At 40.7% G+C, this 25,003-nt stretch overlaps 1 protein-coding gene across 1 annotated transcript in view; it reads left to right on the top strand.

Annotated features, from left to right (window-relative positions):
- The window catches only part of GUCA1C (guanylate cyclase activator 1C), a 57,229-nt gene extending 34,773 nt beyond the window's left edge, over nucleotides 1–22,456 (top strand). Inside the window, exon 2 of the transcript XR_006640961.1 lies at nucleotides 22,351–22,456. The gene's annotated coding sequence lies outside the window, so the exon portion shown is untranslated. The remainder of the gene's footprint in view (nucleotides 1–22,350) is intronic.
- Nucleotides 22,457–25,003: the final 2,547 nt, after the last annotated feature.

Genomic DNA, 25,003 nt, shown 5'->3' with positions numbered 1-25,003 from the left:
ATGAAGCCAGAGAGAAAATGAGAGGGTGGTTAGTAAGGAGGTAATGTGGGGTAAATGAAAACAGGGACATGAAGACCTTTTATTGAGTGACTAACCAGAAAGACCAGTTTCTAGACTGGAACACTGGAAGCAAACTGGGAAACTGGGAACTACCAGGAAATAATAGGGAAATCAAGTTTCTTTATATGAGACAAAAAATTGCAGCTTTTTTATAACACTCAGCTATAAAATACTACTAAATGCTTCTAGTGCCACCTTGTAATGAACACAGAACTTGTGTCACTTTTTCTCACCTCCTGAGACTGCAATTCCATCTTTGCCAATTTCCCAGCCCCAGCACAAAATTTCATGTTCTTATTAGAAAGAATTGAAAAGCAATTCCTTGACACTGGTTGGTTTCTTTTCTAACCAACCTGACTTCTTTAGAGGGAAAAAAAAATGCTAATGGGGGCATAGTCAGTACATTTTGATATTTTGGAAGGAAGAGGCAGTTTTGGGCTTATAGACACTTAAGATATTAATGGGAAGAAAGACATGATCCAGAAATACCAGCAAAACAACCGGATTCCAGAAACAAGACTAAATATTCATGGATCACTGTCCTATCGCCAATAAAACCACTGAACCTGGTCATGAGTGATGATGGAAAAGCACCCGTAACACTCACCTTCAGGGTCCCAAACAGCCCTATATAATGTGGCTATACATTCTGTGTATTATGTATATTTCAATATATAAAATTGTGCGATTTCTGAATTATATGCCACAAAGATTAATGTGTTTCTAAATAGAAAACAAAAATTAAAAGCTCAAAGCTTTATTTAGGTCCTGAGTCCCATGAGCTCTGGCTTGGTCATTTCTCATCAACTTAGACTCATGACTGGTTGATCTTTTGATAGGAAATTTCTGGACCTGCACAGGCAATCCTTTCCAGGGAGACACAGATCCATCTTTTTACTTTGTTTGGGCATAAATCCACAGACAAATCAAAGAGGACCAGGAAGTAATGTTTAAGAATCTCAGATAAAGGAAAGCAATTCATCAGCTGAGGTTTTCTGAGCACCTCCCGCCTTTGCAGCCCTGGTTGGCCGTGCTGGTGAAGCCATGCAGTGCAGGCAATGGCAACTGTAGTAAGGCTCGATGTATGTTTGAATGCTCAGTCTTAGGAGGAACAGAGTGAGGAAAACTTCAAGATAAGTATGTTAGAAATAGTAAATATCATTTAAGTTGCTTCTGGTAGAGGTTGGCTTAATTTGGAAGGGAGAATGTTTTTGGTGAGTGGGTTAGATAACATGAAAAAAGCAAATATGCAGAATTCTTAGGTATTTTGAAAAGCATAACAGCAGTGAAAAATTCCATCTTAAGAGTAAATCTTAAAAGTTGTGACAAGAAAAGTTGTAACTAGGTAAGGTGATAGGTATTGACTAAACTTACTTTGTTACATCAAGTTTTGTTGCACCCCTTAAGGTAATATGTCAGTTACATTGCCAATTTTTTAAATGCCATAAGTATTTCATCTTTTTTCTCATTTCCACATCAGTAACTTGCATGGCTTTTTAACATATGCTACTATATCCTGTGTTTAGTTGCTCAGTCTTGTTCAACTTTTCGACCTCTTGGCTTCTTCTATGGCCTACAGTGATAATGGAGAAGTGTTGTTACAGTTGAGTGGTCAAAACAGATTTCAGCTCCCTATCTCCACTCCCACCTCTCTTGCGGTCATACTGAGCCCCTAGAAATCTGAAAAGCCTTTTGGGTTGTAAACCTAGCAGCTGTGTTTTCCCTTTGCAAAGGAGACCTTCTTATTTATGACCACTACAGCATGTGACTTCCCCATTGCACACTTACTTCTCCTTTGGAGTTTCAGATTTCCTTCCTTTTCTTTGGTTTGTTCCACAGTTGCACTTTCCTAGGATGCATAGGGAATTTTGATCCTACCTGCTGTTACTGGGATTTTGCACAGACTTCTTTGGCATAAGAAAACATAAAGGAACAAAGATTAGATTTCTTTCTTTAAAGAAATCTTATTTTGCCATGGAAACCAAAAGGAAAAGATATTATAAAAATGTGATTTATACTTGTTTGTATTTGAGCCACAATTGTGGTCATTAGATATTTGTCTTCGTCCATTAAAGGACAGGTACAGTTGGTGATGGACAGAGAGTCCTGGCATGCTGCGGTCCATGGGGTCACACAGAGTCGGACACAACTGAGCAACTGAACTGAACAGTTAAACACGTGCTTTCGATTCCTGCTGACTTTCTGCCTCAGGTGCATATTCCCTAGTAAGTTACTCAATGTAACTTCACTTGACTTTGACTGACCTCCCACCAAGACACACACTCTAAAGTACAATCTCCTTGAGATTTGGAAATTCATCTGTGCTTTTCAACCTGAATATACCCATTAGTATAATCCAAATGACTTAAGTCGACAGAGAACCTCTCCTCCACCCCCCACCGTCCAACGTTGAAAAGTTTGTCTTGTGGGCTGAAGGTGGTGGAAAACACAGCAGCTGGTACACATGGGTATAAATCAATAGTTTTGTAGCTAATGGGAAAAGCTGGTCAGTGTAGACCTAAGGCTTAAGTCAAGGTGACACAATGAGAAATATAAAATCAGAAAAGGAGAGAACTACAAAACTGGTGATTGAATAAATGTTTAGCCTCCTGTACAGCTTTGGATAGTCCTTGAAGTCATTTCCTCAGGGAGAAGAATGTTAAAAACAGCCTTGCGAACAGTCATTTCCTTCTGATCTTAGAAATCAGCAGTTTTCATGCCCCTATGACTTGGCCATATGTTCAAGATTCAGTTCAGTTCACTTTAGTCGCTCAGCCGTGTCTGACTCTTTGTGACCCCATGGACTGCAGCACGCCAGACCTGCCTGTCCATCACCAACTCTGGGAGTCCACCCAAACTCATGTCCATTGAGTCAGTGATGCCATCCAACCATCTCATCTTCTGTTGTCCCCTTCTCCTCCCGCCCTCAATCTTTCCCAGCATCAGGGTCTTTTCCAATGACCCTTCACATCAGGTGCCCAAATTATTGGAGTCTCAGCTTCAACATCACTCCTTCCAATGAACACCCAGGACTGATCTCCTTTAGGATGGATTGATTGTATCTCCTTGCAGTACAAGGGACTCTCAAGAGTCTTCTCCAACACCACAGTTCAAAAGCATTAATTCTTTGGTGCTCAGCTTTCTTTACAGTCCAACTCTCACATCCATACATGACCACTGGAAAAACCATAGCCTTGATTAGATGGACCTTTGTTGGCAAAGTAACGTCTCTGCTTTTGAATATGCTATCCAGGTTGGTGATAACTTTCCTTCCAAGGAGTAAGCGTCTTTTAATTTCATGGCTGCAATCACCATCTGCAGTGATTTTGGAGCCCCCAAAAATAAAGTCTGACACTGTTTCCACTGTTTCCCCATCTATTTCCCAAGAAGTGATGGGACCGGATGCCATGATCTTCGTTTTCTGAATGTTGAGCTTTAAGCCAACTTTTTCACTCTCCTCTCTCACTTTCATCAAGAGGCTTTTGAGTTCCTCTTCACTTTCTGCCATAAGGGTGGTGTCATCTGCATATCTGAGGTTATCGATATTTCTCCCAGCAATCTTGATTCCAGCTTGTGCTTCCTCCAGCCCAGCATTTCTCATGATGTACTCTGCATAGAAGTTAAATAAGCAGGGTGACAATATACAGCCTTGATGTACTCCTTTTCCTATTTGGAACCAGTCTGTTGTTCCATGTCCAATTCTAACTGTTGCTTCCTGACCTGCATACAGATTTCTCAAGAGGCAGGTCAGATGGTCTAGTATTCCCATCTCTTTCAGAATTTTCCACAGTTTATTGTGATCCACACAGTCAAAGGCTTTGGCATAATCAATAAGGCAGAAATAGAGGTTTTTCCAGAATTCTCTTGCTTTTTTGATGATCCAGCAGACGTTGGCAATTTGATCTCTGGTTCCTCTGCCTTTTTTAAAACCAGCTTGAACATCTGGGTGTTCATGGTTCATGTATTGCTGAAGCCTGGCTTGGATAATTTTGAGCATTACTTTGCTAGCATGTGAGGTGAGTGCAATTGTGCGGTAGTTTGAGCATTCTTTGGCATTGCCTTTCTTCAGGATTGAAGGTCGAATAATCAATACTGTATAAAGATGTTAAAAATTTATGTGTGAACACAGGTATTATATATTACCTGATGTTCTCAACTTGAAAAGAGATTGTCACCTGTATTTTCACCTAACAACCCTAGCATTGAATGCTTTCTATGGAAGGGTATTCAAGGAATTAAGAGTCTGAGATGAAAGGATCTAAGAATACCAATAAAAATGCCAGTGAATATATTGTATGTTAGTGAGTGGTGTAGACAAAGCCTTTTGCTAATTGTTCTTATTTTCTGGGAGAATTGACTTTGGAAGGATTTATCAATGGCACGGAAAAAGATCAGGGCCTTCTGGAAATTGTTTCCAAGAGCTTTGACTTTTCCAATGTACTGAAAGTAATCTGTGGTGGGAAATAGCCAGACACTGGAGAAAGGCTTCTTCTAAACCAATTGACAAGAATGGTATAGGGACAGTGAAAGTTGAGAAACTGTGGAATGTATGCAAAGCAAAGCACTCAGCTTTTGGTGGATTGAAAACTCTCAGTGGAGAAGAAATGTGATTTTCTGCATGTACCTGCTATTGATTACATGTTTTTATTATCATTGGTAACCACTTATGAATAACCCACTTAAGTTCCACAGAGAACTCTCATAAAGATTCTAAAAAGAAGCACTGTTGCTTCTGTTTATGCATCAGACCTCTGTCTACATATTAGAACATGATTAAACTGAAGGATTGCCTCCATGGCTATCAGTGCAAACTGGAGCTTGCATGTATGTTTTCTTGCCCACCTAAATTAGTCTGCATCTTATAGAACTGGATTATTCAGACAGTATCTCAACAATTTAACATTCTTAGATTAAACATGCATTTGACATATGTATTTGCTGCCTCTTGGTTCTTGTTTCATCTGTATATTATAAATGACTGAGTTCTGGTCTGTTGAAAAGCTTTTTTTTCCTGCCCTTCTTTCTTATTCCTTACCCTGAACACTGTCTTGAATCAGTAATAATGTTCTGCTCCAAAGGAAAAGTCTTAAACTATGTAGTAAAAGGAGAAAATTTCCGACTGGGCAATGAGAATGTTTCCATCTGATTTGTTATAAATCTGGGTCCAGTTGTGCATGAAAATTCGATGCATCATCTGTAATTATTATGCCAGTTGGAGGTTTGATCAGAACAGCAGACAGCCAGGCTATGCAACAACAAGCACTTGACATTTTAAATGGTCCTGACATTATAGCTCTGACATTTCATTTTTTATATCCTTTCCCCAAAAATGAAATGATGAATGAGATTTCTTGATGGGTTAGAACTTTTAAAGTTTCGGGTTCTGTATCACAGGCCTATTAGTACCTCTGTCAATGCCAGGCTATGCAAACAGTGGAGGTTGAAGAGCAGATGTGAGCTGTCTTTACGTTAAAAACTTCCTAATTACTCTTTCATATTCAAATTTGGGTTAAAAACACACAAAGAGTGAACTGTCCCTGTCTCCCTGTAGTTAGAGATGTGGATCAAGTATAGAGAGGAATAGATGAGGTGCACACAGCAATAGAAATGAAGTATAAATGGAGGTAGGAAGACTTAGGTAAACAAATTGATGAAGATGCAGTTGAAGGTCATATAGATGCAGGTAGAAATACTCTGAGTGAGTGATAGTCACTCAGTTGTGTCTGACTCTTTGTGACCACAGGGACTGTAGCCTGTCAGGCTCCTCTGTCCATGGAATTCTCCAGGCAAGAATACTGGAGTGGGTTTTCTAGGATCTTCAAAAGATTGAGATTTACAAAATACATAATGTAATGTGAAATATGTTGAAATGGAATGATCACAGACAAAGCAAGGCAAGAAAAATCCCTGCAGCTGTAATGCCACAAAATCCTGCTCATTTGCTGATGGTGAGCTACCCGCTGGACTCTGAGCTTCCTAACAGTAGAAGTGAAAAGGAAAACATCATTTCACTCTTACCCAGCAGCAGCCCCATCCCAGCAGTGGCAGTTGATTTCATTTTTTCAACCACATTTCTCTGGGGCACCCAATGTCCTTTCCACATAAAACTGGGTCCCAGTTCCCTGCTTCCAAGCTTCTATGTTCTAATAACCTCAGCCTCTTCCTTTTATTTCCCTTGCCTAGGATGGGAGCTGCTCCTTGCCATTTCTGTGTTACCTCAGTGTCTTGCTTGACTTTTCCAGTCCTCCAATGTCCTGTTAACCAATTCTTTGTATTAAACATGGATTTAAAATATTTTGTGTGTGTGTGTGCATGCTCAGTCATGTCCAACTCTTTGTGACCTCATGGACTGCAGCTTGCCAGGCTCCTCTGTCCATGGGATTTCCCAGGCAAGAATACCGGAGTGGGTTGCCATTTCCTCCTCCAGGGTATCTTCCCAACCCAGGGAATCGAACTTTCATCTCCTGCATTGCCAGGTGGATTCTTTATCACTGTGACACCTGGGAAGCCCTTTTCTCTCTATGTACTAAGTCCTTACTATGGAATTGGCTGAGTGGGCTCATTTAATAGTGATGGCCCAGTGATGTGGCTGTTATCCCTACTTTATGCCTGATAGCTGAGACTCAAAGAAGTGGTATCATTTTCCCAGATAGCTGCCTGGTAGTATCATATGATCCAGGCTGAGCATAATAGGGAAACAACTGGCAACAGAGCAATGTAGTCAGTAGGACCCCAGCCTGGCATCACAGAGTAAAATATGGAAAGACGGGTTTTGGATCTGAGGGTTTATAGTTTAATTATCAACACAGAAGTAATAGATAGGATGAGCCACGTAGACACTTAAGGACACCTCCCTACCCATAGAGACCCTCAGAACATCCGTGCTTTGCTTTATCCTAGGTCCCATCTCCCACTTTATGTTTTGAACCCTATATTTCTCAGGCGGCTTCCCAGGCTCCAGCTTCCCTGTTGCCTCCTACCTGGATGGCACTCTTCCACTCATCACCCTCTTTGGAATCATGACCGTTTTGTCTAGTTTACCAGGCTTGCTTTCAGTTTTTTCCTTGGATGCTGCCTGGTAGGTTTCTAAGCTCTGTTCCATCACTATACCCAACACTCACTCCGGGTCTACCTCTTCTCAAGTTGACCCACAGCTTATGGAGAAGGTGAGAGCAGTACTCCATTCTCTTTCCAAAGTATAGCTTTGCTCATATGCGAGAATAGCAGACAGAGCACACGCTTGCCAGATTCTTAGGGAAATGGGTTTGTGAGTGCAGTTGAAGGATGTGAAAATGCTAGTTGCTTGTCGTAAGAGAACACATCACAAAGTAATGTCTACTTCATAGGTTTGCTGAGGGTGGTCCTAAGGAGAGGAGATGAAATCTAGGCACACAAGGATTTAGATTAAATCATGTATAGGTGAGGTAGAAAAAGAGGCTGGAAAAACAGAACCATATTATTTCCTTCGGGACTCTGTCTCTTAATACCACATTCCTCCAAAGTCCTAGGCTCCATCATTTCTTCTGCAACTTAACATTGTGATGCTGAGTCCAAGGAAATAGTCCTAATTGAAATATGAAGTCATATTACTTTACTTTAAAATATCTCATTTCATTAAATTTAAATTCATCCTTTAGATAAGGTTTAATCAGAGACTTCTGCCTAATGATTTTTTTAAATTTTGAATTTTTATTGTATTTATTAGAATTCCTCAGTTCCTGCTCCCCACCCCCCAGGGGTTTTTACAGTAAAGTTTCAAGCAAAGAATCCCATGACAAGTAGGGCCTCAATAACTTTTAATTAAATGGGAGTGACAGCCTCAGAAATAGTCAAAGGGCAGTAGCCCAACCAGAATTACAGCCATCTAATGAGGAGAAGACAATGGCACCCCACTCCAGTACTCTTGCCTGGAAAATCCCATGGATGGAGGAGCCTGGTGGGCTGCAGTCTGTGGGGTCGCTAGGAGTCGGACACGACTGAGTGACTTCACTTTCACTTTTCACTTTCATACATTGGAGAAGGAAATGGCAACCCACTCCAGTAGTCTTGCCTGTAGAATCCCAGGGTTGGGAGAGCCTGGTGGGCTGCCGTCTATGGGGTCGCACAGAGTCGGACACGACTGAAGCGACTTAGCAGCAGCAGCAACGAGATCCTAGCCTAGATATTCCAATATATTTTCCTCTTAAAAAAGTAATTCCTTGGCATTTTGAAGGAAAGGAACACTATTTTAAGAAAGATGAAAGGCATTAAAAGATTTAATTTTTACCTTATAAATAGGACCCGTCCCCTGAAATCCTATAACTCACATCTGAAGGCTGAAATCCTATAACTCACATCTGTCTACATAGTTGAAGACTCACCAGAAGGAAGATGGCCTGATTCTTTGGCTCAATATCAACAAAGAAAGGAAGTGAAAAGGGAAAACAGATTGAGTGGCAGCTGGCCCAGGCTGATGACGGGCTCTAGTGCAATTACTTTCTCCTTGTCAGAGGCTTGTGTCTACTGTTCCTTGTTTTGGTTATTTCTGGCAGAGAGAGGATATTCTCCCTAGAGGAGCAGCTACTGGAACTGAGGTGTAAAGTACAAGAGTAGGCTGTGGAGGGCTCAGGAGAGTGGGTTGTTGTTTAGTTGCTAAGTCGTGTCCAACTCCTTGGTGACCCCTTAGACTGTAGCCCACCAGGCTCCTTTAGGTGCGGCAAATATTCCCTTCATTTTTCTTTCCAAAATGTTTTGGAATAAATGTAAGGGGGAGCAAATGAGAAAATATGGTTTGTTTAAAATTTATGTCTGAGAGGCAAATGAAGAGGCCTGAAGGAAGGTTTGCTGCATTAAAGAAACCAATAGGAAAGAGCCTGCTTTCTCTACTCCCTTCCTGCCCCCACCCCCCCACCCCCCGCCAACAAATTCATATTAAAATAACCTTTAAAAATGAAAATGAAATACAGGAAAGTCCTGACATTTAAACCAAGCTAGGGTCTTATGCTTTCAAAAACCTAAATCATTAAAACAGTATAGCCAGGAAATATCTTTTCAATATTGAGAGTCTGTGAGGACAGTCATAGGTAGGCAAAACTTGGACATTCATATGAAACCCAGGGAATGCTAAGTTTATCAGTAGGATGACTGACAACATTGAGAAAAATATTTTGGGAGGCAGAATTGCTTGGCAGGAAGAGTGCTGGACTAAGACTCAGACATGGGTTCTTATAACATTGGACAAGTCATTTATCCCTCAGCGTCTCAGTCCCCTCTGCTCACAAAGGGGTGTGGGTGGGGGGCAAACCTCTGACGTCCCACCTCTAGTTTTCTATGATTCCAGGAAGCTTTCATAATGCAGGGAATGACACCTCAGTCCTTCAAAATTATTAGTTGTTTAGAAACACAATTTAAGACTTGTTTGACACAAATCTCAGGAAGCCCAGATCATTTTAGGCTCAATGGCCAATGAGTTTCAGGTTGCTACCCATAGGTTCTATTTCCAGTTATTACTTTTTGTCCTATCTCTCATTCTGAGATCCTCTCCATGAATGGAAGGGAGGGCCAGTGACAGGCTGCCTACATAGAAGTCACCTGCATGCCTTTTCCAAAATAAATGTTTTTATATCCCTGGTGCGCTGTCTCAGCTACCTGCACTCCACAAACACATCTATTTCTGCTTTATTGACTATGCCAAAGCCTTTGACTGTGTGGATCACAATAAACTGTGGAAAATTCTGAAAGAGATGGGACTACTAGACCACCTGACCTGCCTCTTGAGAAACCTATATGCAGGTCAGGAAGCAACACTTAGAACTGGACATGGAACAACAGACTGGTTCCAAATAGGAAAAGGAGTACGTCCAGGCTGTATATTGTCACCCTGCTTATTTAATTTATATGCAGAGTACATCATGAGAAACACTGGGCTGGAGGAAGCACAAGCGGAATCAAGATTGCCGAGAGAAATATCAATAACCTCAGATATGCAGATGACACCATCCTTATGGCAGAAAGTGAAGAAGAACTAAAGAGCCTCTTGATGAAAGTGAAAGAGGAGAGTGAAAAAGTTGGCTTAAAGCTCAACATTCAGAAAATAAAGATCATGGCATCTGGTCCCATCACTTCATGGCAAATAGATGGAGAAACAGTGGAAACAGTGGCTGACTTTATTTTTCTGGGCTCCAAAATCACTGCAGATGGTGATTGCAGCCATGAAATTAAAAGACACTTACTCCTTGGAAGGAAAGTTATGACCAACCTAGACAGTATGTTAAAAAGCAGAGATATTACTTTGCCAACAAAGGTACATCTGGTCAAGGCTATGGTTTTTCCAGTGGCCATGTATGGATGTGAGAGTTGGACTATAAAGAAAGCTGTGCGCAGAAGAATTGATGCTTTTGAACTGTGGTGTTGGAGAAGACTCTTGAGAGTCTCTTGGACTGCAAGGAGATCCAGCCAGTCCATCCTAAAGGAGATCAGTCCTGGGTGTTCATTGGAAGGACTGATGCTGAAGCTGAGACTCCAATACTTTGGCCCCCTCATGTGAAGAGCTGACTCATTGGGAAAGACCCTGATACTGGGAAAGATTGAGGGCGGGAGGAGAAGGGGACGACAGAGGATGAGATGGTTGGATGGCATCACTGACTCAATGGACATGGGTTTGGGTGGACTCTGGGAATTGGTGATGGACAGGGAGGCCTGGCATGCTGCGATTCACGGGGTCACAAAGAGTCGGACAAGACTGAGCAACTGAACTGAACAGATATCCCTGGTGATTCTAATGCATGACCAGGTATGGAAACCACAACTGCTCACATCTGAGAGATCCACCCCCAGGGTCATCCATCCACACTGTCTCCCAGCATTGACTTTTAAGTCCTTTGGAGCCATGGAGTCCTGCATAATTCATTTATATGATACAGCAAAAAAGATCAGTCTTGTGTGCATGCATGCAGACTAATTTAAACCTACTGCCTCATCACTATCTGTATTACCCTCGTCAGTACAGGGTACTTCCCTCAGTGAGTGTTTCCCTCAGTGAGTCTGTTGCCACACACATGAAATGAGATTAAAAACACTCCAATGAGTTATGAGGATGACATAAGAGGCCATATGTAAGCACCTAGCAAAGTGCCTGGCCTACTATATGCTTAGTATGTGCTTGTTCCTCTAACTTCTAGAATATTTAAGGCCTTAGATATATAGAGTTAAGGCTACTTTTTAGGTAATAGATTCCATTCTGGCCTAAAGGGATACTATATGCTTTTCCCAGACATTTTAATCCCTTGGTTCTCGAGCTATTAAAGTATGCAGCTGACAGCCCACCAGGCTCCTTTGTCCATGGGATTTTACAGGCAAGAATACTGGAGTGGGTTGCCATTTCCTTCTCCAGGGGATCTTCCTGACCCAGGAATCGAACCCACATCTCCTGCATTGCAGGTGGATTCTTTACTGACTGAGCTATGAGGAAAGCTTTCTCTCTAGCTATATTTAATTGGATTTCTAATGAAGTTTGAGAAAATCATTGTCTATGAACTATTCAATATTTGGGTAGGCAAAACCTTTAACACACCCACATGGAATGGGTTATCTGTCAGCTGCAAACCTTTAATATTTTGTCCAAGCTTTTCAGATAACAATGAACCTTCGTATACATTTTCAGATAAGAGTCTCACAGTTAGACTGTACTCTTGGTCCCTGTTCCAGCACATATGTTCATTCCTTCTGATCATGCACTTTACATTTCTATAACACTATACTTTTATGAACATTTTAAGAAATATAAATAGCAGTTTAAGAATTTATTTTATGTCCTCCTCTGTCCATGGGATTCTCCAGGTAAGAATACTGGAGTAGGTTGCTATGCCCTCCTCCAAGGGATCTTTTCCTGACCCAGGGATCTAACCTGTGACTCCTACGTTGCAGGCAGATTCTTTACTTTCTCTTAAAATGAAAGTCAAAATTCTCTTCTCGGAGTGGCCTTCAGGCCTTTATGTAATCTGCCCTCCTCTCTCCTGTCACCTTTCTCAGCTTCTCAGCTGCTGCTCTTCTCTCTTTCATCCTCTGCTCAGCCACAGTAGCCACTTTCTCTTCCTAACATATCTCAGGCACCAGCCCTCCCCAGGGACATTCTTCTTCTCTCTGACTAGTATGCTTTTCTCCAGATAGCAACCAGGCTTTTTCTGTCACCTGCTTCAGACTTTAGGCTTGACTGTCACTTTCTCCATAAGGTCTTCCCTGACCACCTACCTGCTGCTGCTACTGCTGCTGCTGCTGCTAAGTCGCTTCAGTCGTGTCTGACTCTGTGCAACCCCACAGATGGCAGCCCACCAGGCTCCCCTGTCCCTAGGATTCTCCAGACAAGAATACTGGAGTGGGTTGCCATTTCCTTCTCCAATGCATGAAAGAGAAAAGTGAAAGGGAAGTCACTCAGTCGTGTCCGACTCTTCGCAACCCCATGGACTGCAGCCTACCAGGCTCTTCCACCCATGGGATTTTCCAGGCAAGAGTACTGGAGTGGGGTGCCATTGCTTTCTCTGACCACCTACCTAAAATTGCAAATATCTTTTCTCTCCACTCCTACACTCCTGAGACCCCTTCTCTACTTAACTAGTACATGGAATAAATTTATCTTCTAACCTACTATCTCATTGGTTATTTCGTTTCTTGGCCTCTCCCCATTAAAACAAATTCTGCAAGCCAGAGTTTGTCAGTTGTTTGGTTTATTAACATATCTCCAGCACTTAAGACATAGCTCAACACATAGTAACCACTCAACAAGTATTTGTTGAATGAGTGGAGGAATATGAAACTTGCCAATGATTATGCCTGTTAATGGTGACTGGTGCTAACAGAGCTCTGTGGAATCTCTCTGCAGAGCCTTTCTTCCACTCCATGTGCCCTTTCATTATGTCATGGAAGCCAAAATGGGGAATAACTTCTTTCTTCATCCTTCAAATTAACTTCCATATGAGCTCATATAATCCAACTGATGCTGCCATTTAAAAAATGCTTTTGAAGTAGGCTTTTGAGAAGTTTCTTGATCACACAAGAAAATCATAATGTTACCATATTATCACAGGTGGCTAATGCTTTTGTTTTTCAATTTGTTCATTTTCTTACCAAAATGATATTTGTGTACCTATACTCTGGTTACCTGAATTAGCTATGAATGGTTTCTGGCTCTTTTTAGAATTAAAAATATATTCTCAGAGAGTAGAATATGTCACCATTGCAAGCAAAATGGCTCTCAAAATGTGAACAGGTTTTTAAACAGTTAAAAATTTAAACTATTAGATCAAAAATTAAAAGTTAACCAATTAAAATATTTGTACCAGTGTGACAATGTATTTAAAATATTAAAGTTCAGACATTTATAGGTAAAACACAAACTCTGAAGATTGAAAGTTATCAAGAAAAAATCTGCAAAGGAGAAAATACAACTGATGACTGATTAACAAACACAAAGAAAAGCTTTTAAGGTCACATAATAGGAAAAATCACCACAGATTTGAACAAAACAATTTAACATATCAAACTTAAGAGTTTATTTTAAAAGTCAATCATGAAATGGTAATATTTGGGGATGTGGGCTACTAGATATAAGATAATTCCTTTTGTATTATTTTACAACTTTACTGTAAATCTAAAATTAGCTCAAAGTTTATAAAGAGAATAGATGGCTCTGTTCTGTCTCTATCCTTTCAATGATTTACTCTTAATTACTACAATGTTGTAATAAGTTTTTATGTGGTATCTGCTTTCTTCTTTGCAGTTGTCTCAGCATTCTTCACCCTTTCCCATATACAGTGCAAAATCAGCTGGTCAGTGTAAAATCACTGTTGGGATTTTCCACTAGAATTACATTGAACTTACAGGTCAAATTGGGGAGAATGAACTGAAAGATAGGAGATGTGTATGTCTTCCTCTATCAATGCTCCCTGAGCTCCTTTCCCAGATCCTGCATGTGGAATAAAACTGAATCTGATCAGAGCTTGCACGCATTGATCAGTTGCTGCACTCATGTCCAACTCTTTGTGACCCTTCAGGCTATATCCTGCCAGGCTCCTCAGTCCATGTTATTCTCCAGGTAAGAATACTGGAGTGGGTTGTCATTTTCCCCTCCAGGGGATCTTCCCAACCCAGGGATCGAACCCAGATGTCCTGCATTGCTGGAAGATTCTTTACCACTGAGCCATTGGGGAAGCCTGATCAGAGCTTAAATCTCTCCAGATTTACTGGCTGGTCTGATGGGTATATTTTTCCACTTGGATTATTCCCTTCTGATAAAATGTTAATCTGGTATAGAAAATAAAGTATATCCTTTCTGTTTTCTAAACTAAGTCCTGTTTTAGCAGGTATGTGTATCATGGTTTAGAGTAAATAGATGACCCTACTTATACCACCTTAGGAGTAGAGGATGCTGATTAATTCCAAAGCAGTAGTCAACAGCAGAAACCTAGCTCAAAATAGCTCAAGTATTTAATAGAAAAGGGAATCTACTCACACAACAAACATTCAGACAGCTAAATACAAGGCTCGAAGAACATATCAGTTCTCTAGATCTCATGTCCAATTGCCTCTGTACTTGGCCTCATTCTCCCCTCAGGCCACAAATGAACCTAACCTGAATTATCTTTACAACTCTCCATTCCAAAGAAAGAGAGCTTCACAAGTTAAAATGATCTGCTTTGCCTTTTTGGGCATTTAAAGTTCAGGGCCCCTTCTAGATGCTAAGTCCTCCCTATATAACCTGGGCAAAAGGAATTATTTATGTAAGACAACCTAACTCACTAGAGTTGAGTTCCCCACTGGAATAAAGGCCTCACAGTAACAAGGTGTGTTTTGTAGGTCATAGAGATATGCTGCTGCTGCTGCTAAGTTGCTTCAGTCATGTCTGACTCTGTGCAACGCTATAGACAGCAGCCCACCAGGGTCCCCCATCCCTGGGATTCTCCAGGCAAGAACACTGGGGTGGGTTGCTACTTCCTTCTCCAATGCATGAAAGTGAAAAGTGAAAGTGAAGTCGCTCAGTCGTGTCCGACTCTTAGCGACCCCATGGACTGCAGCCTTCCAGGCTCCTCTGTCCATGGGATTTTCCAGGCAAGCGTACTGGAGTGGGGTGCCATTGCCTTCTCTGAGAGATATGCTAGGTTCCATATACACAGAGATATATCAATGCACATGTTCTTGTGTGTGTGCTAAATCACTTCAGTCATGTCCAACTCTTTGCAACCCTATGAACTGGGGCCTGCCAGGCTCCTCTGTCCATGGGATTCTCCAGGCAAGAATACTGGAGTGGGTTGCCACGCCCTCCTCTAGGGGATCTTCCCAACCCAAGGATTGCACCCGTGTCTCTTACATCTCTTGCATTGGTAGGCGAGTTCTTTACCACTAGTGCCACCTGGGAAGCCCTAAAGGTTTCCTAAACTCCAAATGCTAATGTTGAAACACCTTGTATGCATGTATGTACTTGGAGATATCTTGCCTTTAACAAGAATTTCATGACTATCAAAGAGCCATAAAAGAGGTGGATGCAGATCTCAATGCTACGTCACCAAGACAAAATTCCAAAGAATCAGTAATTATGGGGGAGAAGGCAATGGCACCCCACTCCAGTACTCTTGCCTGGAAAATCCCATGGATGGAGGAGCCTGGTAGGCTGCAGACCATGAGGTTGCTAAAAGTCGGACACGACTGAGCGACTTCACTTTGACTTTTCACTTTCATGCATTGGAGAAGGAAATGGCAACCCACTCCAGTGTTCTTGCCTGGAGAATCCCAGGGACGGGGGAGCCTGGTGGGCTGCCATCTATGGGGTTGCACAGAGTCGGACACGACTGAAGCGACTTAGCAGCAGCAGCAGCAGGGAGTGGGAGTCTCTAGTTTTATTTAAAATTCAGGGTGTGGTGGACATGATGATGTTGCCCAGGTTCCTCCTCAAGGAAAGACTTAATGATCAGTCACTGAGCATATTATCATTCGACAACCTCCAGCTGTCAGCTCCTTCTGAAACTGTGCCAGCTGCAGAGAGTGGCCTCATTCAAGGTCATACCCTTCGTGGTAGGAAGGGATGGCCCACACAGAATAACTGATAAAGGGCAGGGGAGAAAGCCCTAGCCATTTCAGACCAAGAATAAGCACTCTAGGATCACTTCCACTCCAGAGCGACTCAGTGGGGTCAGACGAGGCTGTTCAGCCTGCATCACAGCTGACTTTTCCCTCACTTTCCACTGGTGTTGTTCACAGGTGCTCCGTAATAAACATTCTGCACGCTATCCCATCTCAGAGTCTGCTTTCCAGACAGTCTAACCTGCAACAGTGGTCTTTCTCTTGTTGTTTTTCAGTTGCCCAGTTGTCTCCAACTCTTTGCAACCCCATGGACTGTAGCAGGTCAGGCCTCTCTGACCCTCACCATCTCCCTAAGTTTGCCCAAGTTCATGTCCATTGCATCAGTGATGCCATCCAGCCATTGCATCCTCTGATGCCCTCTTCTTCTACCCTCCATCTTTCCCAGCATCAGGGACTTTTTCCAGTGAGTCAGCTGTTCACATCAGATGACCAAAATACTGGAGTTTCAGCTTCAGCATCAGTCCTTCCAATGAGTATTCAGGGTTGATTTCCCTTAAGATTGACTGGTTTGATGATCTTGCTGTCAAAGAACTCTTAGGAGTTTTCTCCAGCAACTTATTTCAAAGAAATCAATTCTTCAGCACTCCACCTTCTTTACGGTCCAACTCTCACAACTGTTGGTGACCACTGGGATAATCATAGCCTTGGCTATAACAGACCTTTATCGGCAGAGTAATATATCTGCTTTTCAACACACTGTCTAGGTTTATCACAGCTTTCCTGCCAAGAAGCAAATGTCTTCTGATTCATGGCTATAGTCACCATTCGCAGCAATTTTAGAGCCCAAGAAAAGGAAATCTGTCACTACTTCTACCTTTCCCCCCTTTATTTGCCATGAAGTAATGGGGCAGGATGTGATGATCTTAGTTTTTTTAATATTTAGTTTTAAGCCAGCTCTTTCACTCTCCTCCTTCACCCTCAAGAAGCCCATTAGTTTCTTTTTGCTTCGCTGTTAGAGTGGTATCCTCTGCAGTCTGAGGTTGTTGATGTTTCTCCCACCTATTGTGATTCCCGCCCAGCATTTCTCATGATGTGCTCAGCATATAGATTGAACAAACAGGGTAACAGACAGCCCTGTCACACTCCTTTCTCAGTCTTGAACCAATCAGTTGTCCCATACAGGATTCTAACCGTTGCTTCTTGATCAGCATACACGTTTCTCAGGAGACAGGTAAGATGGTCTGGTATTCCCATCTTTTAAAGAGCTTTCCACAGCTTATTATGGTCCACTCAGCCTAAGACGCTTGCACTCATCTCCCATGCTAGTAGCATCATGCTTAAAACCTTGCATGCTAGGCTTTAGCATTTTGTGAATCAACAACTTCCAGATGTCCAAGCTGGATTTAGGAAAGGAAGAGGAACAAAATATCAAATTACCGACATTTGTTGGATCATAGAATAAGCTAGGGAATTCAGAAAACATATACCTCTGTTTTATATACCAAAAAACTATACCAAAGCCTTTGACTGCGTAGTCTATTATAAAAGTATATAATAGTATATTCTTGAAAAGCCACATATTCTGCAAAAATTGTGCTTGAAAAATTACCAGGCTTTGGAAAGTATAGGGCTAGATGGAAAGTATTAAAAATGCTAGTATATAAGTTGAGCTTCCCTGGTGGCCCAGACAGTAAAACGTCTGCCCGCAATGCGGGAGACCTGGGTTCGATCCCTGGGTCGGGAAGATCCCATGGAGAAGGAAATGGCAACCCACTCCAACACACACATACACAAAAACCAATAAAAACTGTAAGAAAATACTAACCAGTTAAATCTCCAATCACAGTCAGTAGACCCCAGTGGCCTTAAACCCCAGCTCAGGCTTCCGCCATCAGTACGTGCACCCCTAACAGCATTTGCTTCTGGCAGAGGCCAACTTCATCAAAATTAAAATGAAAGGGTAGCTTTCATCAATCACCTTTTTTTAACCAAGGGGAGAATACGTCTTTCACAGATTCTTTATCTGCACTCATAGCCTCACCAGATAGCTTAATGATATGGAAACTGAGGCAGTTCAGCCACTATTTGACTAAAAGAAGACACTCTTACAAGATGTTTAATTTTTGTGTTTGTTTTTTTTTTTTTTTTCAGTTAAGGTTTCATATATTGTTAAGGTTTTTTTCTTGAATTGTGAAAAAAACTTGCCTCAATCACTTCAAAACACCAATAAGATGGAAGATTTCATGTAGGAACCAAAGGAATTTCTGTGTTATACTGACATCAATCCCTGACTCATTTCAAATTCAAGACTAGAAAGAGATAAACTGTGTCAGATTTAGAAAAAGGAGACTCTAATTATGTATTATCTCTATTAAAACTTTAAATGTATGTATATGAAAGAGACATTCTGGAGAAAGGGAAAATAAACATGAGAGATACTTTGGTATAAAATAAGAGTAATAAAACAGACATACAACATGACTTTTTTCAAATTTCCCTGCCTCTTTGGACATTAATCCCTGTAATAAGATCTGTTTTTCACTGTGCATTTGTTACTTGTAGGTTTACTAATCTGCCACTAGCTGAGTTAGTCTTACCCACCGTTCTTGCATTTTCAGTTCATTTGGTGAAAAAGTTACCAGGCAGAGTGAGGAATCCGTTCTCTTAGGCTTCCCAAAGTCACTTCCACATCCCACATTGCTGAACATGATTAAAGGCAGTTTAGTGCAATAGAAATAATCTCGATTTGATGTCAAAAGACTTGGATTCTATTCCTAGTTCTGCCCCCCAACAATGTGGCTTCAAAGGTGGAATAAGTAATGGATATAAAATTAGCAAGATTGATGGATACAACTTTCTGTGCTCCCCTGATCACCTACCACCCTTACTTCTAAAACACCAACCTCACCAAATAGCTTCCAATTTTGACTTTGACTGTAGAGCTTGTTTCCACACTTACTTCCCTAGCACTTAACTGAAAAACAAAGTTAAAAACCATGGACGTATGTAGTAGGGACCAACCAGATGTGGACAAAAAGATGCGTGTACCTACCTTGTGTTTTAGTTGAAATGGTTCTGACAGCCAGGCTCAGAAGCAGGGAACAACTTGCCAATGCTGGCTGACTTACAGCGACTATGGTCAGTTTTGGAAAGGATGATGGTGAGGCTGTTCTACTCTGGTGATCAGTTTATTAGGTTTGAGATGCCTGTGAGAATTTAGCTGTTGGTGGAAAGTTTGTAAAAAGCAACATCCTTGCTGAGGATGTAAAGACTTGCTGAGTCTTGACATCTAAATAGTTTACAGTGAGAATTCTTAAGTTGATTTGGATTCAGCATTTTTGTTGTCTCTTGCTTATATAAGTTTATATTTTGAATTTCTTTTCCTCAAATAATTTTTCCTCTCCTAAGAGGAAAGAGATTTTTGTTTTAGTAGACATAGTAAACAGAGTCCTGAATTAGCACTGCTTGTCTCATTGATAGATGTCACAGAAAGTGAATCTACATGAAAAAAATCACTAATGAAATAGCAACATGATATTACACATGCACACTCTCCTGTTTGTGACAATGTTGATGTATGCATGAACTTAGTCCACAGAGTCAGATGTGTGGAGAATGTAATAAATTTTCTGTAACTGGACTTAAGATTACCATTCTTTGTAATGGACATGTAGTCTCCATTTAAAGACTCTTTCATTCTTTCACCTGTAGTAGGGGAACTTACACTAATGTCACCAACCTTTCCAGTTGGTTGGTCCTCTACGAGGGTCCTTCTGTGCAGTATCACCCAAGCAAGTGAAACAAAAGTTTGGTTCAGGAGCAAAGGAAAGTTTTGATAAAAGACTGGAGAGGTATGGACAGACTTGAGCTCCAGAGTACACACTCGCCCAGAGAAAGGCCCTTGAGGTCTACTTTAGACCTCAAGGTCTAAAGGGATCCCATCAGTGAGGAAGGAAAGGATGGGGTTCTCATGGGGCTGGTGCAGCTGTGCTGCTCAGGCTGTAGGTTGCGGTGTGGTTACAGCGTCTCTGTACAAGGCCGGCTGCTGCCATCTTGAATCTGCACCTGCCCTGCGCGCTATGTGGGGCACAGCGGCCATTTTACAGGAGGAACCCTGATCTGAAGGGCTGGGTTTGAGGCCGCTACACATGGCTCCCTATGAGCAAGTGAAACTAGACTAAGTGCAAAGGAAAGAGAAAGGTTAGACTTTATCACCCAGATTTTATTTTTATTTCTCGGGGTTTGTTAATGGGCTTTGCTGGTGACACTGGTGTATTGGAGGGTGGAATCTGGTGTGTGTTGCCGGATGTCCAACTGACTTCTGTAGTGACGGAGGATAGTTATAAATACATTAGAAACATTTGAAATGAAATGTCACAGGCACAGACAATCAAAATGGATGCCTGTAGTAACTAGTTAATACAAATGAACTGCATGTACTGATGCCCTTGCCTTTTTGGTCTTTAACTATTGGTTCACCCAAGCACATCATTTTGTCCCCATAGAAGATTCTTTGCCATGCTCAAGTGCTTCATGGGAGCAGTAAATGTATTATACTATACCCATCTCACTTTTGGCTATAGAAAGTGTCTTCTTTACTGCTCCTTGGAATTATGGGCCTTGCATCTTCATGAATTCTACTCAAGAATTGGAGGAGGAGGCTTGGTGTCAGAGAGTTACCCTGCTCTTGCTTTCCCCTTCCTTGACAGGGTTTGAGTTGGATTTGGACCAGGTTAGAGGCAGGGATCAGGTACCTGAAATAGGGCAAAGATAATTTTTAGAAATCCTCAATTTCTAACTTTGTTTCACATTAAGTTCTTTCTAAAGAATCTTTAATAGTAAACAGTGTAGCCTGCTGTTGCTGCTGCTGCTAAGTCGCTTCAGTCGTGTCCGACTCTGTGCGACCCCATAGACAGCAGCCCACCAGGCTCCCCCATCCCTGGGATTCTCCAGGCAAGAACACTGGAGTGGGTTGCCATTGCCTTCTCCAATGCATGAAAGTGAAAAGTGAAAGTGAAGTCACTCAGTCGTGTCCTACCCTCAGTGACCCCATGGACTGCAGCCTTCCTGGCTCCTGCATCCATGGGGTTTTCCAGGCAAGAGTACTTGAGTGGGGTGCCATTGCCTTCTCTGTGTGTAGCCTAGCTCCTCATATATGTTCAAATATACCCAAAATTTTGTCTAGGACAAAAATTTTATGGTTTGAGTCCTACATGGTTCTTTGCCTTGACTTTTGGCAAACAAGGATCATTTTTCTGTTCTGTTTCCCACCTACTGAGATGACAAATGTTGTCCATTAAACAGAATAAATGTTCATAGCGTAATAAAAAAAAAAAAAAACTCATAGTGGTAAAACTAATCAGCTACTGCATACCAATCCACCATATCAGCTTCAAGCATCTGATCCATCTGTCAAGTCTCTACATCTCATGCATGGCAACAGGCTTCCTCCTTGAAAGCCCACCCAGCCTTTGGGTCGCTCTATTAGTAAGTCATTTGTTGTAATGGTCTGAAATCTGTCTGTATATAACTTTCTAAATTATTTAGGAGAAACCAACTAGTCATTTTGGTATTATCGCTTTTCTCTAGATCTCTCTTCAGATAATCAGTTCTGTTCACCACTTTAATGACCCGAGGGCATATCCCAACACCAGCACAGAGATGAAAAATTGACTTTTTGGAACCACACTGTTTTGTGTGGCTTTTCTACCATCTAAATTCCTGCTCCAGATCTCTGCTTCCTGATTAGCAGTATGGGCGATCAGCTCTTTATCAGTATTCCTTATTGTCCAGTGAAAAGAATTCTAAGCCCAGTTGGCCTGTGTGTAAGGGAGGTAATTTATCCATCACTGGAATTCAAAAGCTCCACAGGTCATTCATATGAGGCTTTATAATGCTCTGCTTATTCTGGCTTTGTATGTGAGCCTCAGTTCACAGTTCACAGTGTTCTGTCTCTGTGCTTTCTCCATACTGGGACTTTGGTCATTTTTCAGTTTCTCTTCAGACCATACTTCCTCTTGACTTACACAGCTTTTGCCTTGCTGTGACTTCTCTCAGAAAAGATGCTGTTGTTCTTTTTTTTCCTATTTATCCAGTATTACTCTCCTTCAGCATTTCAAATAATACATCCTTGAGTAAATGTCCCCAAATTCCCTAACAAGATTCCTTGTTTGTCTTTTTTCAGAGTGATTGATTTATACTTGTTTGTATAATTATTGATTTCCCCCATTCTACCCTCAGGGTTATCATTCAGCTGGCAAATGGCAGGAGCTGCAAAGTAGTTCCTGAATGAATAAACAAAAAGTTCATACCTATATGTGAAGCTAGACCTGAGGCCCCTGACTCGGTATGTCTTTCTTCACTCTCTCTTTTTATCTCTAAATGTTTCCTTTCCCTCTTTGCAGTGCCTGTTTCGCTGGAAAAATGAAATGGAATAGACTGTAATAGATGGGTAAATGTGTGTAGTTTTTTTTCCATAAAGCTAATCACACACTATGGTGATGATTATCCTAAGGAGTCACCCAGACCTTATTCAATGAGCAATGTGAATCTATAGGTAAACAGTTTTTCCCAGGGTTTGAGTTGAATATTACAAAGAGGTTGGAAAAAGAAAATGGTGGAAAAAAATTTCCAAATGTCATTTACATTGCTTTGTGTTATTTACAGTGTATCTTGTTAAGAATTCTGCCTATTAAAGGGTGAAATGGCAGAATCCTCTCATAGTTAATATAACAAAACTCTACTCTTTTTCATATTTCCTATCCAAAATGTAACATATCTTTGGATATCATTATAAATCCTTTGACATATAATTTCCCTTCAGATGTAGCCCACCAGGTTACACAAAATATTACTAAAATATATCATTTTTCACGGAAATTGGATATGTTAATTTGAACATTTAAAGTAGTCCTAAACAAATTCTTGATTACATTTTTATAACTAGTAATGTTTTCTCCATATGATTTCTTTCCAACAGCAGTTTTAGAAACCTACCAGGCACAATATTCAGGCAATATTATTCTGACCATTTGTTTCTTTAGAAAGATGATATTAGATATTTTGTTGGCATGATTTTGAATGATAATCTTGTATATTGCTCACACAAAAAATTAAGCCTGATACTTGATGGCAATTTGAATATGAACAGTTTACTGTCAAGCCAATCCAAGCTTCATTTTCTACAGTTATAATTAAAGTTGATAAACTCAGGAATAAGATATACGTTTACAGGAAGACAATCCACTCCAGTACTCTTGCCTGGAAAATCTCACGGACGGAGGAGTGTTGTAGGCTACGGTTCATGGGGTCGCAAAGAGTCAGACATGACTGAGCGACTTCACTTTCACTTCACTTTCACTTTACAGGAAGATGGCTTCAAGAAAGTTAAAAGTAGCTTATTTGGAACTGAGTAACAAAAAATGAGGCAGATATTTTATGTAAGATGCAGACATGCAGATCAGTTGTATTATGAAGAATCCATACAAGTTTAGATACGGAAAACTCTTCTGCAAATAATCCAATTACACAAAAAAGAGTTAAAGACATAAAATAACCACATGAAGCACTGGTCACTTTATTTTTTTTTCCAGTACTGTTCATTTGGGGGAAAGACTTCTTTGGCTTATACTTATGCTTAGCAAAAAATTTATTAAACTTTCATAAAGAAGATATGGCAATTTGATCAGTGATGAGACACTGTTGAAGGTAAGATAGTTTGATTTCAAAATACTGTTACTTGGATTTTTCCCAAAGTAATCTATAAAGGTAGTCTGTGATCCAGCCATGAATTTGGGGGACTTAACTGCACTGCATCATTTTGAAATCCATCCTCCAATTTAATATGAGATGGGCTAAGAAAGGTGAGCAAAGTTATAACCAGTAGAAGGAAAGTGTGTTTTTGGAAGTAAGGGAAAACAGGGCAGAGAATCAAGATAGTTGCATTGGAAATGCAATACCTACATAAGCTCTAAATTGCTGTTTCTCTCTAGGCAACCCCCCTGAGTCCCTGTTGTGAAAAATGTGAAATTCGTGCAGTACCATTGAATGTCCAACATAATTAACATAACATGGATAATGCAGTGACCTCTTGGTGTAAAATAATTGGTGTCCATACAAATGAAAATTAGTAGCTTTCTACACTGCCCTCTGTTCTGATTCAAGTTAGGAAATGTATTTTTTTCTATGTAGGCTAAGACTACCCATTAAATACACTCTAAGCTTGTTTCCTAATTTGAAAATTATTCAGTATTTTCCAACTACATTCTTCTAGGTAGAAATATATTTCAACAAAGCTAGTGTGATAACAGCTAGTATACCTTTTTATACTGACTGAAGAAATTAAAATGCTAAGGTCACATCAAGTAATTTAAAAATCTGTGATTTATTTTGGATCATGAAACATTAAAATGCAGATACTATAGTAGAAAATCAATTATTTTTCTCTGATTTGTTAGGATTTGTTAGGATGAACTTTTGACTGAAGAAGTCATGAGGAAAACCAAACCAATGGTCATGTAGCTCAAAGAAAAAGTTCCTAACCAAATCTAGATTACATGAACTAGGACTCAAAGTGATTATGCACAAGTATATTATTCTCAATTGAGTGAAAACCAAGGTTTTTTCCTTTATTTATGTAATTGATGTACAATATTATGTTAATTTCAGATGTCAAATTGCTGTGTACATTTACATACATTACAAAATGATCACAAGTTTAGTAAGCATCTATTCTATATGAAATTGTTACAGTATTATTGACCACATTCCTTGTTACATTAATAATTGCATCCTCATGGCTTATCTATTTTATAACTGAAGGTCTGTGCCTCTTAATCTCCTTCACCTATTTCTCCCAAACCCCTACCACCCTCCCCTCTGGGAAGCACCTGTT

This window comes from Bubalus bubalis, chromosome 1 (assembly GCF_019923935.1).
Source record: "Bubalus bubalis isolate 160015118507 breed Murrah chromosome 1, NDDB_SH_1, whole genome shotgun sequence".
Taxonomy (NCBI): Eukaryota; Metazoa; Chordata; class Mammalia; order Artiodactyla; family Bovidae; genus Bubalus; species Bubalus bubalis.
Note: the sequence above shows the minus strand (reverse complement) of the source record. Positions and strands in the feature narration are given on the sequence as shown.